Here is a 12,245-nt window from a genome sequence, read left to right on the forward strand (position 1 = left end):
TGGTCTCTCTTGGGGAAGATTGATTGAGTATACAATACAAGATCAAATTCATTTATCAAATTACACAATAGTGAGCTCAAGTATTAATAGCATACGAAGTAAAACGTAACGACTGCAGGTTAATATAAGAATCGCTAACAGCATAAAGCTACTAAAAACCGCTACAGCAAAATCTTATCAAAACTTCCGTAGTATAGTTTCTGATAATCAAAGACAACAGGATGTTAAGACAAGAATCTGTAAAAACAACAAATACGAAACACAAAATTATTATTTCTATAAAACCATAGAACAATCATCTTGATTGGTCCCTGAACAAATCATAACCGTGGAACCCCCAGGTCTTTCGATCCAGGTTGGAACCTCGTAGGTGAACACCCTTTACAGAAACACAGACATCTGTAATGAATGCAGAATGATGGTCCCCTTCTGTTGCTGCATGCCAATACCGCTGTCACTATCCTGTCCAGTAATTCAGTAGCACAGGACATGTATATAGTGTGTTGTTCTTTTACAGAAGCAACCTCCTATGCTGTTCAGGGGCACAGACCGTGCCCGCATATACGTAGTACTTGGACACTGGTTTCTTTAGCCTTAATTCGAAAGTCTGTTTCGTACGTGCTTACGTCACCACAAAAGCAGCTGTCACGTTTTCCGATCAAGCACTGATACTTCTGCAATAACACTATTTGAGCATGGCTCCAAGTACACCATTGTCCCCGGCCACTGCTTCCGGCTTGCTCCACTCCAGTTGACAACCACCTCTCTCACCGCCGACCATCGTACCAGAGAGCCCTCCAGAGCTTCCGAGATAAGCGATTGCCCCTTGATGCGACTGTCGAAAAGGGCCAACATTGTAAACTAAGATAGAATTTAAAATACGTGTGTTGTTGTGGTCTTCAGTCCAGAGACTGGTTTGATGCAGCTCTCCATGCTACTCTACCCTGTGCAAGCTTCTTCATCTCCCAGTACCTACTGCAACCTACATCCTTCTGAACGTGTAAGAGGTCATAAAAGTAACAGACCAAATGCCTTGCTACTGACTTCGTCGCTTTAGATGTTGTCGTTCCATTTTGCATTTCACATCTCGATAGTGTCGCTTATCTGTGATTCATCGGCCTTAGAGAGAAATTCCGTCCTAGTGTGAATACTATATTGCAGATATTTCCACGCTTCACAGTTCTTTATTAGACTGGGAGGCACAGAAAGACACACACACTTCATCCCAAAGGCATTAAACCCTTATCCTCTCATCAAATTTCTGTTTGTAGATTCAGTCGTTTGATAACCAGTAAATTTCTGTTGCCCTCAACATGTACTTGTACAGTTTAGTTAGAGTTTGGCATTTGGTCGCCAGTAAACTACAAACAGTCCGAAGAGCATACCTCTCTACACATGCCTTGAGCATAAGGTAGGGATGTAGGCTCTTGGATTCTGGGTGGCTTACTGGTCCCCCCCTATGAACCCCAGACCTTGCCGAGGTGGGGGGGCTTAACTGTTCCGTCCTCAAAAAACCTGACAGTCTTGAGGGCTGTACAGGCCTGAGGACGGACCAGGACCAACGAGGGGTTCACTGGAAAATCTGTATAGAGAAAGTGTGGCCAGATTTCCGACTGCCGCCATTCTGGGACCATCGTGCTGCTTGTCATACATTGACCACTACAATAAGTTAGCAGTTTCTACTGAAGGAGCTCCACTAACGCACATTTTCATAAGACAGGGCAACAGCCTCAAACCAAACGTTTTGAATCTTCAGCAACAGAAACGTAAGTAAAATGTGTCGAAAAATATATTTTGTGATGAGGATGATCCCCAGTTTTCACCCTACTGATATTTGAAGAGTGGAAATGGATAACGTTCTAAGTGTCAAATCCTATCCAAAAATTTGAGAATGTATCCTGAGACTAGTGAAGTTTACTGTGTAAGTAGGCTGCTTAGGTTTTTATGTTGGTAACGCCACGTAGCGCTCTGTATGAAAATCACTGACTGTGCTGTGTGCAGTCTGTGGCTGGTTGGCGTTGTTGGAATATTCACTATTGTAGTGTTGGGCAGTTGGATAGGAACAGCGCGTAGCGTTGCGCAGTTGGAGGTCAGCCGCCAGCATTGGTGGATGTGGATAGAGAAATGCCAAAGTTTTGAGAGGTCACTATAAGCGGACGATCTGGACGTGTGTCCGCCAGAAAAAGGAAATTTGTAAAGATGGATGACTTTTGAAGATTATTAAGGTAAATACATTGTTTGTTCTCTATCAAATCTTTAATTTGCTAACTATGCCTATCAGTAGTTAGTGCCTTCAGTAGATAGAATCGTTTAATTAAGTTGGCAGTATTGGCGCTCGCTGTATTGCAGATTTCGAGTAACGAAGATTTTTGTGAGGTAAGTGATTCATGAAAGGTATAGGTTATTGTTAGTCTCAGCCATTCTTTTTGTAGGGATTATTGAAAGTCAGATTGCGCTGCGTAAAAATATTGTGTGTCAGTCTAGTGATGATCAGAATAAGTAGAGAGAAAACTGTTTGAGTGCGTTGAGTTTTGCTCAGCTGTTTGAAAATCAGGTGATGTAGAAGTTTACCAGCACAGTAATTCATAATCTTTCTAAGGGGACGTTTCAGCTGTTCACCGCATAGTCACAAAAAAGAGGTAAATTAGAAATAAATACTTCATTAATAATTTTATAAATACCATACCAAGAAACTGATTGGTTGTAAGAGCCAACAAGTTGGTTCTTGCAAAGAAGAAAATAGCAAGCAGTTTATTTACAGAAATAGGATTGTTACTGGTTTGGAATTGACATGTTCATCTTCACGCGGCTGTTCATGTTTATATTACATTTATTATTGTTTCCAATAGTTGTTGGTTTTCTTTTCAACAACTAATGTAACATAAACGTGGGCAGCTGTCGGAAGATGAACCTCCGGCTCGAAAACGGAACCGCGCTATTTGTGTAAATAAACAGCATTATGAACAGTGGGTGGTTACTATTTTGTTCACTGCATGAATCAGCTTGTATTCTGTTCACAACCACAGTCTCAAAAATGTCATTTTTCAACGGAGTATCAGGAAGAAAGCATTTGTTCCAAGTGCCGTTAATACTGGGATATAAAGCATTAAGTATTTAAATGGTAGATCTGTAGTCAATAAAAAAACACTTCTCGTATCTATTACATTTTAAACTTCAGAGGGAAGACAAGCTTGTCACAAAGACCTTGCGCCATCTACTAACGCATACTTGAAAGACTGTCCCCGTGGTTTGGCATCTGGATCAAGTCTAGGCTTAGGCAGAGTATCGCGAACACAGTAGCACTGAAAAAGCATTGTGTGAAATAATGGCACGTAGAATGACAAATAGCCCATTGGCTTCTGTCTCGGGTTCTTCAGCCGACGGTCGTCTGATGATTTTTCTGACGTTTCGCCAGCACGAGTGGCTGGCATTCTCAACGATTCACCCTCCATTGCCGGTGGTGAACTGGAGCCGAGCTCGCGGCCGCACACTATACGTACCTGGCGCGCCAACGTCCAAGGACTTCCCCGCGGTCATTTCCGGTGCGGTTCTATTGCTACCTGCGACGGTCGTTCGCTGCAGTACGGGAAGCCAGGATCCGTTTTTCTTGAGACTTTCTTCTTTCTTGTTGAAGCTGTTCTCGTGTTCTTGTATTTCTATAGCTGGGGATCCTCTCCATGCCTTGTCAATACATCTTGTCACTAATGTGCTTTGTGAACAAAAATCATGCAATTTAGAAAATGAATAGTGCGCACCATGATCACAATACAAGAAGAAAACATGATCTTCACAAAGATTTAAAAAATCTCAGCATGGTACAGAAAGGAGTTCATTATTCAAGTATAAAAGTGTTCAATAAACTTCCTGTCCATATCAAATCACTCATTGGGGATCTTACTAAATTCAAAACAGAGCTAAAACTTTATCTTTTGGATAATTCTTTCTATTCTTTACAGGAATTCTTTGATAGTGTGTAATACTTTTTGAATTTCTGTTTAAATTCATGCATTTTCTAATAGAAATGATTACGTAGATTAGTATATCACTTGTTGGCAGAATATTTTTTAGACGAATTACTTTAAATTTGTTTATGTAATCATCTATGTCATTACTGCTCTATTATTTATGTAATCATCTATGTCATTACTGTAATATTATCTGTGTTGTTATCTGAATTTTTGTGTGTAATTATTTGACATGTGGATGTCCTTTTTCATGTATCTGCTTATATATGTTAAACTGGTTGCCTCATGATCGTCTACATGTGGCTATTACTATAATAACCTGACACGTTCTACATCCTAACAATACATTCGCGTCAAGGATCCATGGAACTCGAAAATAAATAAATAAATAAAATTAAAATCTGAATAAGCGGGTGTGATAGTTCTTCCCTACAGCCAGAACTTCCGTGTCGGCGAATTTCACTACGTGTGCGGTCTCATACAGCCCGTGCTCTGCCACAGCCGATTTCTCCACCTGCCACAACCTTCAATGTCGCTTATTTTCTGTGATCCTGAGTTGATTGATCGTGCAGTCTTTCCAACATAAACATTTCCATATGTGGAAGACCTTCGTCAGACATAGACATGAACGTTTGTTACATTCATCTGTGTCTTTGTCTTCGTGATATATAATTATGTCCTATTTTTCCAAGCAACATACAGGAATGGTTAACGCTGGTCAAGGCCGCTCCCCAGTCGTCAGAAGCATCGATGTACAGTTTGGTCAGAAAGTCTGAAAAGCTTGTGAGGCTATTGCAGGATAGGTTGTGCTGACAAATAACTGTTCAGAAAAAATTCTATTTTTTGCGCCATTTGCGAGTTAATTAGCACTGAATTTAGCCAACCATGTGTAGCGCCCGCAAATTCAGGCGGCCCACCAGATACGTTTACTTCGTATGGTTTCCTAAAACCGAACAGGAGAGCGATACAAAAATTGGAAGTGCGACGGTAGTGCGGGTCTAATCAGAGCCAAAGGTTGAGCAACCTCATGCGCTATCATCTACGTTATTAGAACAACTGACACTAATTGTATCTGCCAGACTCCTGCAATATACGTGCACAGATGCCTGATTGGGTAACTTCTGTGCTAAATAACTCGGAAACGGCGCAAGTTATGGAATTTTTTTATAATTACAGTACAATCTCCCCTGAAATTCCTTCACAAGATTTTCAGAATGTTTTTGACCACTCTGTGTAGACTACCACATAACTGTGCGCAGGTGTACATGGATTTTGCGAAGAAAATAGTGAAAGCGAACAGAGGGGCACAAAAGCAGTTGTCAGTGAAACGAAATAGACACATTAGCTGTACTGGGACACGCTTTGCAACGAGAAAAAACCTGCGTCGTCTTAGCCAGGAACGGATACTATCGTCGGCTGTTCACAAAGGCGAGAGAGCCAGTGGCTTTAACCATAAAGAGGGAAGGTGCTGATACTTTGAAAGGTGTCAGGCAAATCCACCACCTTCCATGAAAACCCTGACATGATAAGCAAATCCAGTAGTATGTCATATAGCTCCGAATAAATCGTGACATTAAACTAACCAAAGTAATACGAGTAACGAGTGAGCAAATGGAATACCACAGACTAACACAAGAATGCCTAAATGCACGTCATACCTTACCACCGTGAGTCAGACGCAGTTCCGAGGGGAGAAACGAGAACAGAAGCCGAGAGCAGAACCGTGTTAAGTTAGAAGGCCCTACGACAAGGGACGGACACCCACGTCGTCAGCAAACCGTTAGGATCACCCCCCAGCCCATGGTAAAAGCTAGAGCCTTAGTGTGAGACTTTTTCGCGTTTCTGTTACGTCAGGACCACCCCCCAGCCCATGTTAAAAGCTAGAGCCCTCCAGAAGAACAGTATAGATCTTACGATAACATAAAAAGGGCCACCCCGGCCGCATGTTTTAGCGTGAGACCTTTTCGCGTCTCTGTTACATCATGACCAACCCCCAGCCCATGTTAAAAGACAGAGCCCTCCAGAAGAACAGTATTGATCTTACGATAACGCTAAAAGGACCACACCAGCTGCAAGTTTTAGCGTGAGACTTTTTCGCGTCCCTGTTACATTGCAAACTTTATGTACAGGTGCTGACAGATTGAGTACGGGAGTCCTTTATTTCAATAAAAGAAAAGGTAATTTTTTTCCTAAATGCGTGAACTATGGATGGCAATGGATCTTCACAAAGCCGTGTACGGGCCCTGGGTTGGCGACACATCAGATTTTTCCAGTATGTGCCGCTATCCCACGGCTTGTTCACGTGCTCGAGGAACAAACAACCTTTCTGCTGACGGGGTGACGCTTAGGGAAGCGTCGCTTGCCTAGGCAGAGCACCTACAGCAGCCAATCAGAAAGGTCTAGGAGATCACGTGTGAGCGTCCACCGCGCCGAGCTGCGCGGACGAGGCGTGTGGATCGCTCTCTTTTACTGACAGGCCCCCGACGAGATCAGACGCATTGGCCGGTTGCCGCCGTGCACTTTTCGAGCCCCGGCTCAATCTGTTTGCGTCTTAGGGCCGCTAAACTCACATTAATGTACCCCGGCTAGATCATCAGTAAATATTTTTGTTTTCTATAAACGGGAGGCAGTTTGCCGACCGCAGTTGAATAATTAAACTTGTTCTTTTTTAGACCCCATCTCCACCTCAGCCACATCCTGACATGTACAACTGGTGTCAGTGGAGTGGGACCTGACCCACCATGCTGTCAAACAAGTATTGAAATTACAGCTAGATGCCGGGACATTTTCTATGACCTGGGGGCCATGCAGTAAATTATCATTTTGTGGTGCTGGAAGCACCGATACGACACTGCATTATTACATGCAGCTGTCCCTGTTGCCGTCGCGTCTGCCCTGGTGACCCGTTTTATTTCAGCATTAACGCACGCGATACAGCGACATCGCCGCGCGTTGACTATCACACCGCCAGCCGAGCCGCAGTCAGCCGGATGCCACTGTATCAGATGCTGCCGGGGCAGCACTTCTCACCGCCGCTGTGGCGTCTCTGCGCAGCCTGCAGTCAACGCCCGGCTGCCGCTTCGTCTGCCTTCGCCGACGCCGCCAACGTCGCCGCCTCCAGCATAATGAAGTAGTGTAAGTTGCGAGCAATTGCAGTAGCCTGGCCTCGCTGTCTTTGTAGCAATTCCTTGAGTTGTTTGTGAAGTCATTTTGTAAACATGCCTGACACCCGTTCAAATAAGCAAGCAGGAGCTGCTGCCGAAATTTCTGGCGCAGACCCTGTCACTAGGTTAGAAGAACAGATAAGACAGTTAGCTGTGCATAAGATGGAATTGCAAGAGCAGTGCAATGCGCTTGCGGCGGAAGGCAACAAAAAAGTTACAATTGAACAAGCAGCTGCAAGCGCTAGTCGCGCCTCTGCAGTTAGCACAGTTCCGCCTATGTCTACTCTTGTTGGCAGTTTCCCTGCCGTAAATTTCATCCCGACTTTCGCGGGTAAAACTAACGACAATGTAACGACATTTTTGCAGTGTGTCAAAGATGTAGGCAGGACAAGTGGGTGGCCTGATAGTTTTATTTTGAGTGTGCTGAAACTGAAACTAGCAGGAGACTCTCGAACACATGTTGAGTCAGTCGACGCTCTGCGAATTGCTATCACTTTTGAAGCCTTGGCTAAAGGGTTAGCAGAGCGCTATTCCGATAAGAGAGGTGTCAGTTATTATCGGGATTTGCTGTCTACCTTACGACAGAAAACCAATGAAGATTTAGAAGTATTAGCTGCTCGAATCCGCACGGTATCGTGTCGCACTTATGTGCTTAGCAACTGCCAGGCCCGTAATGAAGTTTTAATAGAGGAAGCAGAAACAAGGGCTATAGATGTGTTCATTCGAGGGATTAACCCGCAAACCGGGACAGAAGTGGAAATGGCTTCCCTTACTACATTGCACGAAGCTGTGCGAATTGCACTGCTACGTGAGGAAGCAGGGAGATTTGTTACTAACCCATCGCGAAATAACGAGTCGCGGCGCGTGTTTCTTAATGATGCAAAATGTCAGCGCTGCGGGAAGTTTAATCATACTGCCGCGCGCTGCTACGCTCCGTGTTGTGGCAGATGCTACAATATCAGGCATACTAATGCCACATGCCCCCAAAACAATGTAACCAGACAAAGGCAGCAACATGTTCCACAGACAGTGGGGTAGTTACCAACAGGGAAATGGTCGGGGGGCAGGCTCAGCCACCAACCCTCGCCCCCGATAAAAATAATAACACCGGTGTATAAAAAACAGCACAAAGATGAGGTGGCAAATGTTTTGCTAAAGGGTAAACTCAGGGGTAGAATAATTAGAGTGTTAGTAGATACGCGAGCACAAATTAGCGTGCTGTTTGTCCCCTATCACTATAAGCGGAGGTTGAAACCGCCCCGCTATCACATTGCTGGATTGGGTGAGGGACTGATCATTCCTGCAGGGTCATCTTTCGTTAGTTTTCAGTTAAGTAAAAAAAAATGGTTTTTATATATGGAGGTTGTACGGAAACGTAGGAGGGACTTTGATATCATTCTAGGCAATGGTTTCCTCAGTGAGTACCAAGGGGTAATCGATTATAGGACGCACACCGTCCGATTTAGTGAGGAAACTCACTTTTTCGGCGGCTTTCGGACCGAAAACGCGCAAGGAAACTGTGAGGGACGGCCGCTTTCACAGGATCTGACAGAACCGCGTACATGGCCCATTAAATCATTGCGCCCAGTTACCACTGAGAGTGGGTCAGGCAAGGTTCTATGGATTGATATCAAAGCTCCACTGCCTACTAGTTCAATCGTTTTTGTGGATGCGCTCCGTCAAAACGATGTGTTGGGCAGGTTACAAGTTCATATGAAGCGAGGTATGTGCTGTAGAGAGAAAAGGAAAGAAGTTTTGTGTACTTGTATGTGTCGATAATTTTGGTTTGAGAAAGATAGAGATTCCACGTGGAACAGTTTTAGCGTGTGGTCAGGAAATAGATGATGATTTTTCAGTGAAAGATGAAGGTAAGAGTCAAAATAGGAAGCAGTTCCCTATTAGAAGTGTGCGTACCCTGATACCCTCTTTGCAAAAGCAATTTAATGAAAAGTTAGAGCATTTGAGTAAAGCAGAGCAGAGGCTAATATGGCCCGTATTGGAAGAATTTGCGTGGTTGTTTGAGGAAAGACAATATTTGCCTGCTACTGGCCTCATACAGCACGAGGTTCCCACCGGGGATGCTAGACCTAAATCTCAAAAGGCATATAGGATCCCTTATCATATACAACCAATAGTGGAAGACACAGTTCAACAGCAGCTGGCAGCAGGGATCATTCAACCCTCTGCCAGCCCCTGGTCGTCCCCAATCGTTCTGGTTCGTAAGAAATCAATCAATGGCGAGGAGAGTTATAGGCTCTGTGTTGATATGAGAGCGGTGAATAAAGTAACGACACCTGATACTTATCCTTTGCCTCGTATTGACGAAACCCTACATCAATTAGGAAAGTGCAAGTATTTCACCACTTTAGATATGCTATCAGGGTATCATCAGATTCCTTTAACTCCCAAGGACAGATCTAAAACCGCTTTTATTGTGCCTTCGGGTTTCTATGAGTTTTTACGCATGCCATTTGGTCTCAGGAATGCTCCTGCAACCTTTCAAAGATTTGCTGATTTATTGTTACATGGTTTAAAGCCCACCACATGTTTAGTTTATTTAGATATTATTGTGTTTTCTAGAACTATTGAAGAACATGCGGAAAGGTTGAGGTGTGTTTTGTCACGTTTGCAGAGTGCCAATTTAAGTCTGAAGATAGAAAAATGTTCCTTTGCACAGTCACAAGTCCAGTACTTGGGACATGTCATTAGTGCTGAAGGTGTCAAACCAGATCCTCGATTGACTGAGGCTGTGAGAGATTTTCCCACCCCAACCAATGTAAAGGAGTTACAGTCACTGCTTGGTCTATATAATTACGATCGTCGGTTTGTGAAAGATTATGCCACAATAGCTAAGCCATTAACAAAGTTGTTGAAAAAAGGTGCAGTTTTCGAGTGGTCAGAAGAATGTGAAATAGCGGTAAAGAAGATTAAAGAAGTACTAACAAGCTCATCTCTGTTAGTCTATCCAGATTTTGAAAAACCTTTTATTCTTGCAACCGATGCCTCAGATTTTGCTCTGGGTGCAGTCCTTAGCCAAGAATATAACGGAGAGGAAAGACCTGTTGGGTATGCCTTCCGCCAGATGAATCAGGCTGAAATAAATTATAGTACTACTGAAAAGGAATTGCTTGCACTTATGTTCGGGGTAAACTATTTTAAATGTTATTTGTATGGTAGAAAGTTCACCGTAATAACAGATCACGCAACATTAACTTGGATGTTGAATCTGAAAGACCCTAGCAGTCATTTAACTAGACGGGCTTTAAAACTTGCCGAATATGACTACGAGGTTAAGCATAAACCTGGTAGACTGCATTCTAATGCTGACTCCCCGAGTCGTAAAGTAAGGGTAGTTCAAACAAATGATGTTTTGAATGAGGAACTGAAAGAGGCGCAAAGCCGAGATGTTGAATGTCATAGGTATGTTACCAGAGTAGATTTCATTACTGAAGATGGTATTTTATACAGAAAGACTCCGGGTGATAATAGGGTTGTAATTCCTAAGGAATTGCAGGCCAGAATAATAGCTCAATGCCATGATAGTTTGCGAGCATGTCATAATGGGCGAAGAGCAACAAATGCAAGGATAGCTGCACGGTATTGTTGGAAAAACAGATAGAAAGATGTTCAAAAGTATATTCAAAATTGTTTACATTGCGCTCAAAGAGCACCCCCTCCTAGGACCAAAATACCTTTACAAAGGCTTACAGAGGCGACGAGAACATTTCAGAATATTGCTCTCGATCTCGTCGGTCCTTTTCCACAAAGCAATCAAAACAATAAATATATCCTGTCCATTATGGACCACTTTTCTCGATACCTTGTTTTGGTACCTCTCGCTGATATGACAGCAAAGACAGTTGCTAGAGAATTTGTCAACCACTTAGTTTTGCCTTTCGGCAGCCCTGACGTTGTTCTAACAGATCAAGGGACGAACTTTATGTCGGCTTTATTCGTTCAAGTGTGCAAGCTTCTAGGAATCAAAAAGTGGAGAACCACCCCCTTTCATCCAAAGGCAAATGGCCGCCTGGAACGTGTCCACAGGACAATTAAGAAAATGTTAAGTTGCTATGTAAACATAACGCATTCAGATTGGGACCGTTGTATCAATATAGTCGCTTCAGCCTATAATAGCCGTGTCCATGACTCAACGGGCTATAGGTTTTTGGCAAACCTATGAACTCTCCTTTTGAATTGGACAAATTGCCGCCAGGTGTGGATATAACTGAAGTCAAGAGGTTAGCTCGCCGTTTCAAGTCAATAATTCCAAAGCCACCCAAAAACAATTACAGCGGAGTAATAAGAATGCAGTAATGCCCCTTTACAAGCCTGGAGATTTAATCTTGTTGCATAACCCAACAGTAAGACGAGGCAGAACAAAGAAGTTTACACCTCAATATGAGGGACCGTACCCTATCATTCGGTTAACCTCTCCAGTAAATGCTGAAATCCAGTTGCCAGATAGGTTAGTGATAGTACATTTTGATCGTCTGAAACCCTTTTATGGAAAAGAACCTTCCATTCCGACAGTTTTGCTTGATCCATCGCCAACTACGCCAGGACCTACAGTGACTAAAGTAAAGAAAAAGGTAAAACCTTTACGTGCCAGACCTAAATATTCCTTAAGAAACAAGCATCCTTATGCATTGAGGTCAAGAGACTAAGTTTGTATCTTGTTTTGTAGTGCATCAAGCGTAGTTGTTAAATCATATTCATTTGAAGTTTCATGTAATACTTGTTCAGTTGCATGCGCTGCTGCAGCCTTAAGTGTAGCTTACTAATATGTAAGTGCAAAATGTAGAGTAAGTAGCGAGCAAGCAAAGTGCTGAAAGTATGGGTTGGAACGGCAGTGTAGTTATATTCTAAGAGGAGATATCTGCTCAAATAGTACGATAAGGTGTCACAAGGGCTCCTAACCACTTCCTAAATGGAAAAAGTAATTGTCAAATAATACGAGACTATCATGAACCTACACTAACACGAGTTTAAAACTCAATCCTGGGATATTAGATCAGTTATAGGCACTGCTTGTATCTTCCATGTAATTAAATTCTCCAGAGCTTAAGATAACTGAATGATTACAACTGCCCACATTTTCTGCAGTTCCTGTGTATCA

The sequence above is a fragment of the Schistocerca gregaria genome, chromosome X (genome assembly GCF_023897955.1).
Source record: "Schistocerca gregaria isolate iqSchGreg1 chromosome X, iqSchGreg1.2, whole genome shotgun sequence".
Taxonomy (NCBI): domain Eukaryota; kingdom Metazoa; phylum Arthropoda; class Insecta; order Orthoptera; family Acrididae; genus Schistocerca; species Schistocerca gregaria.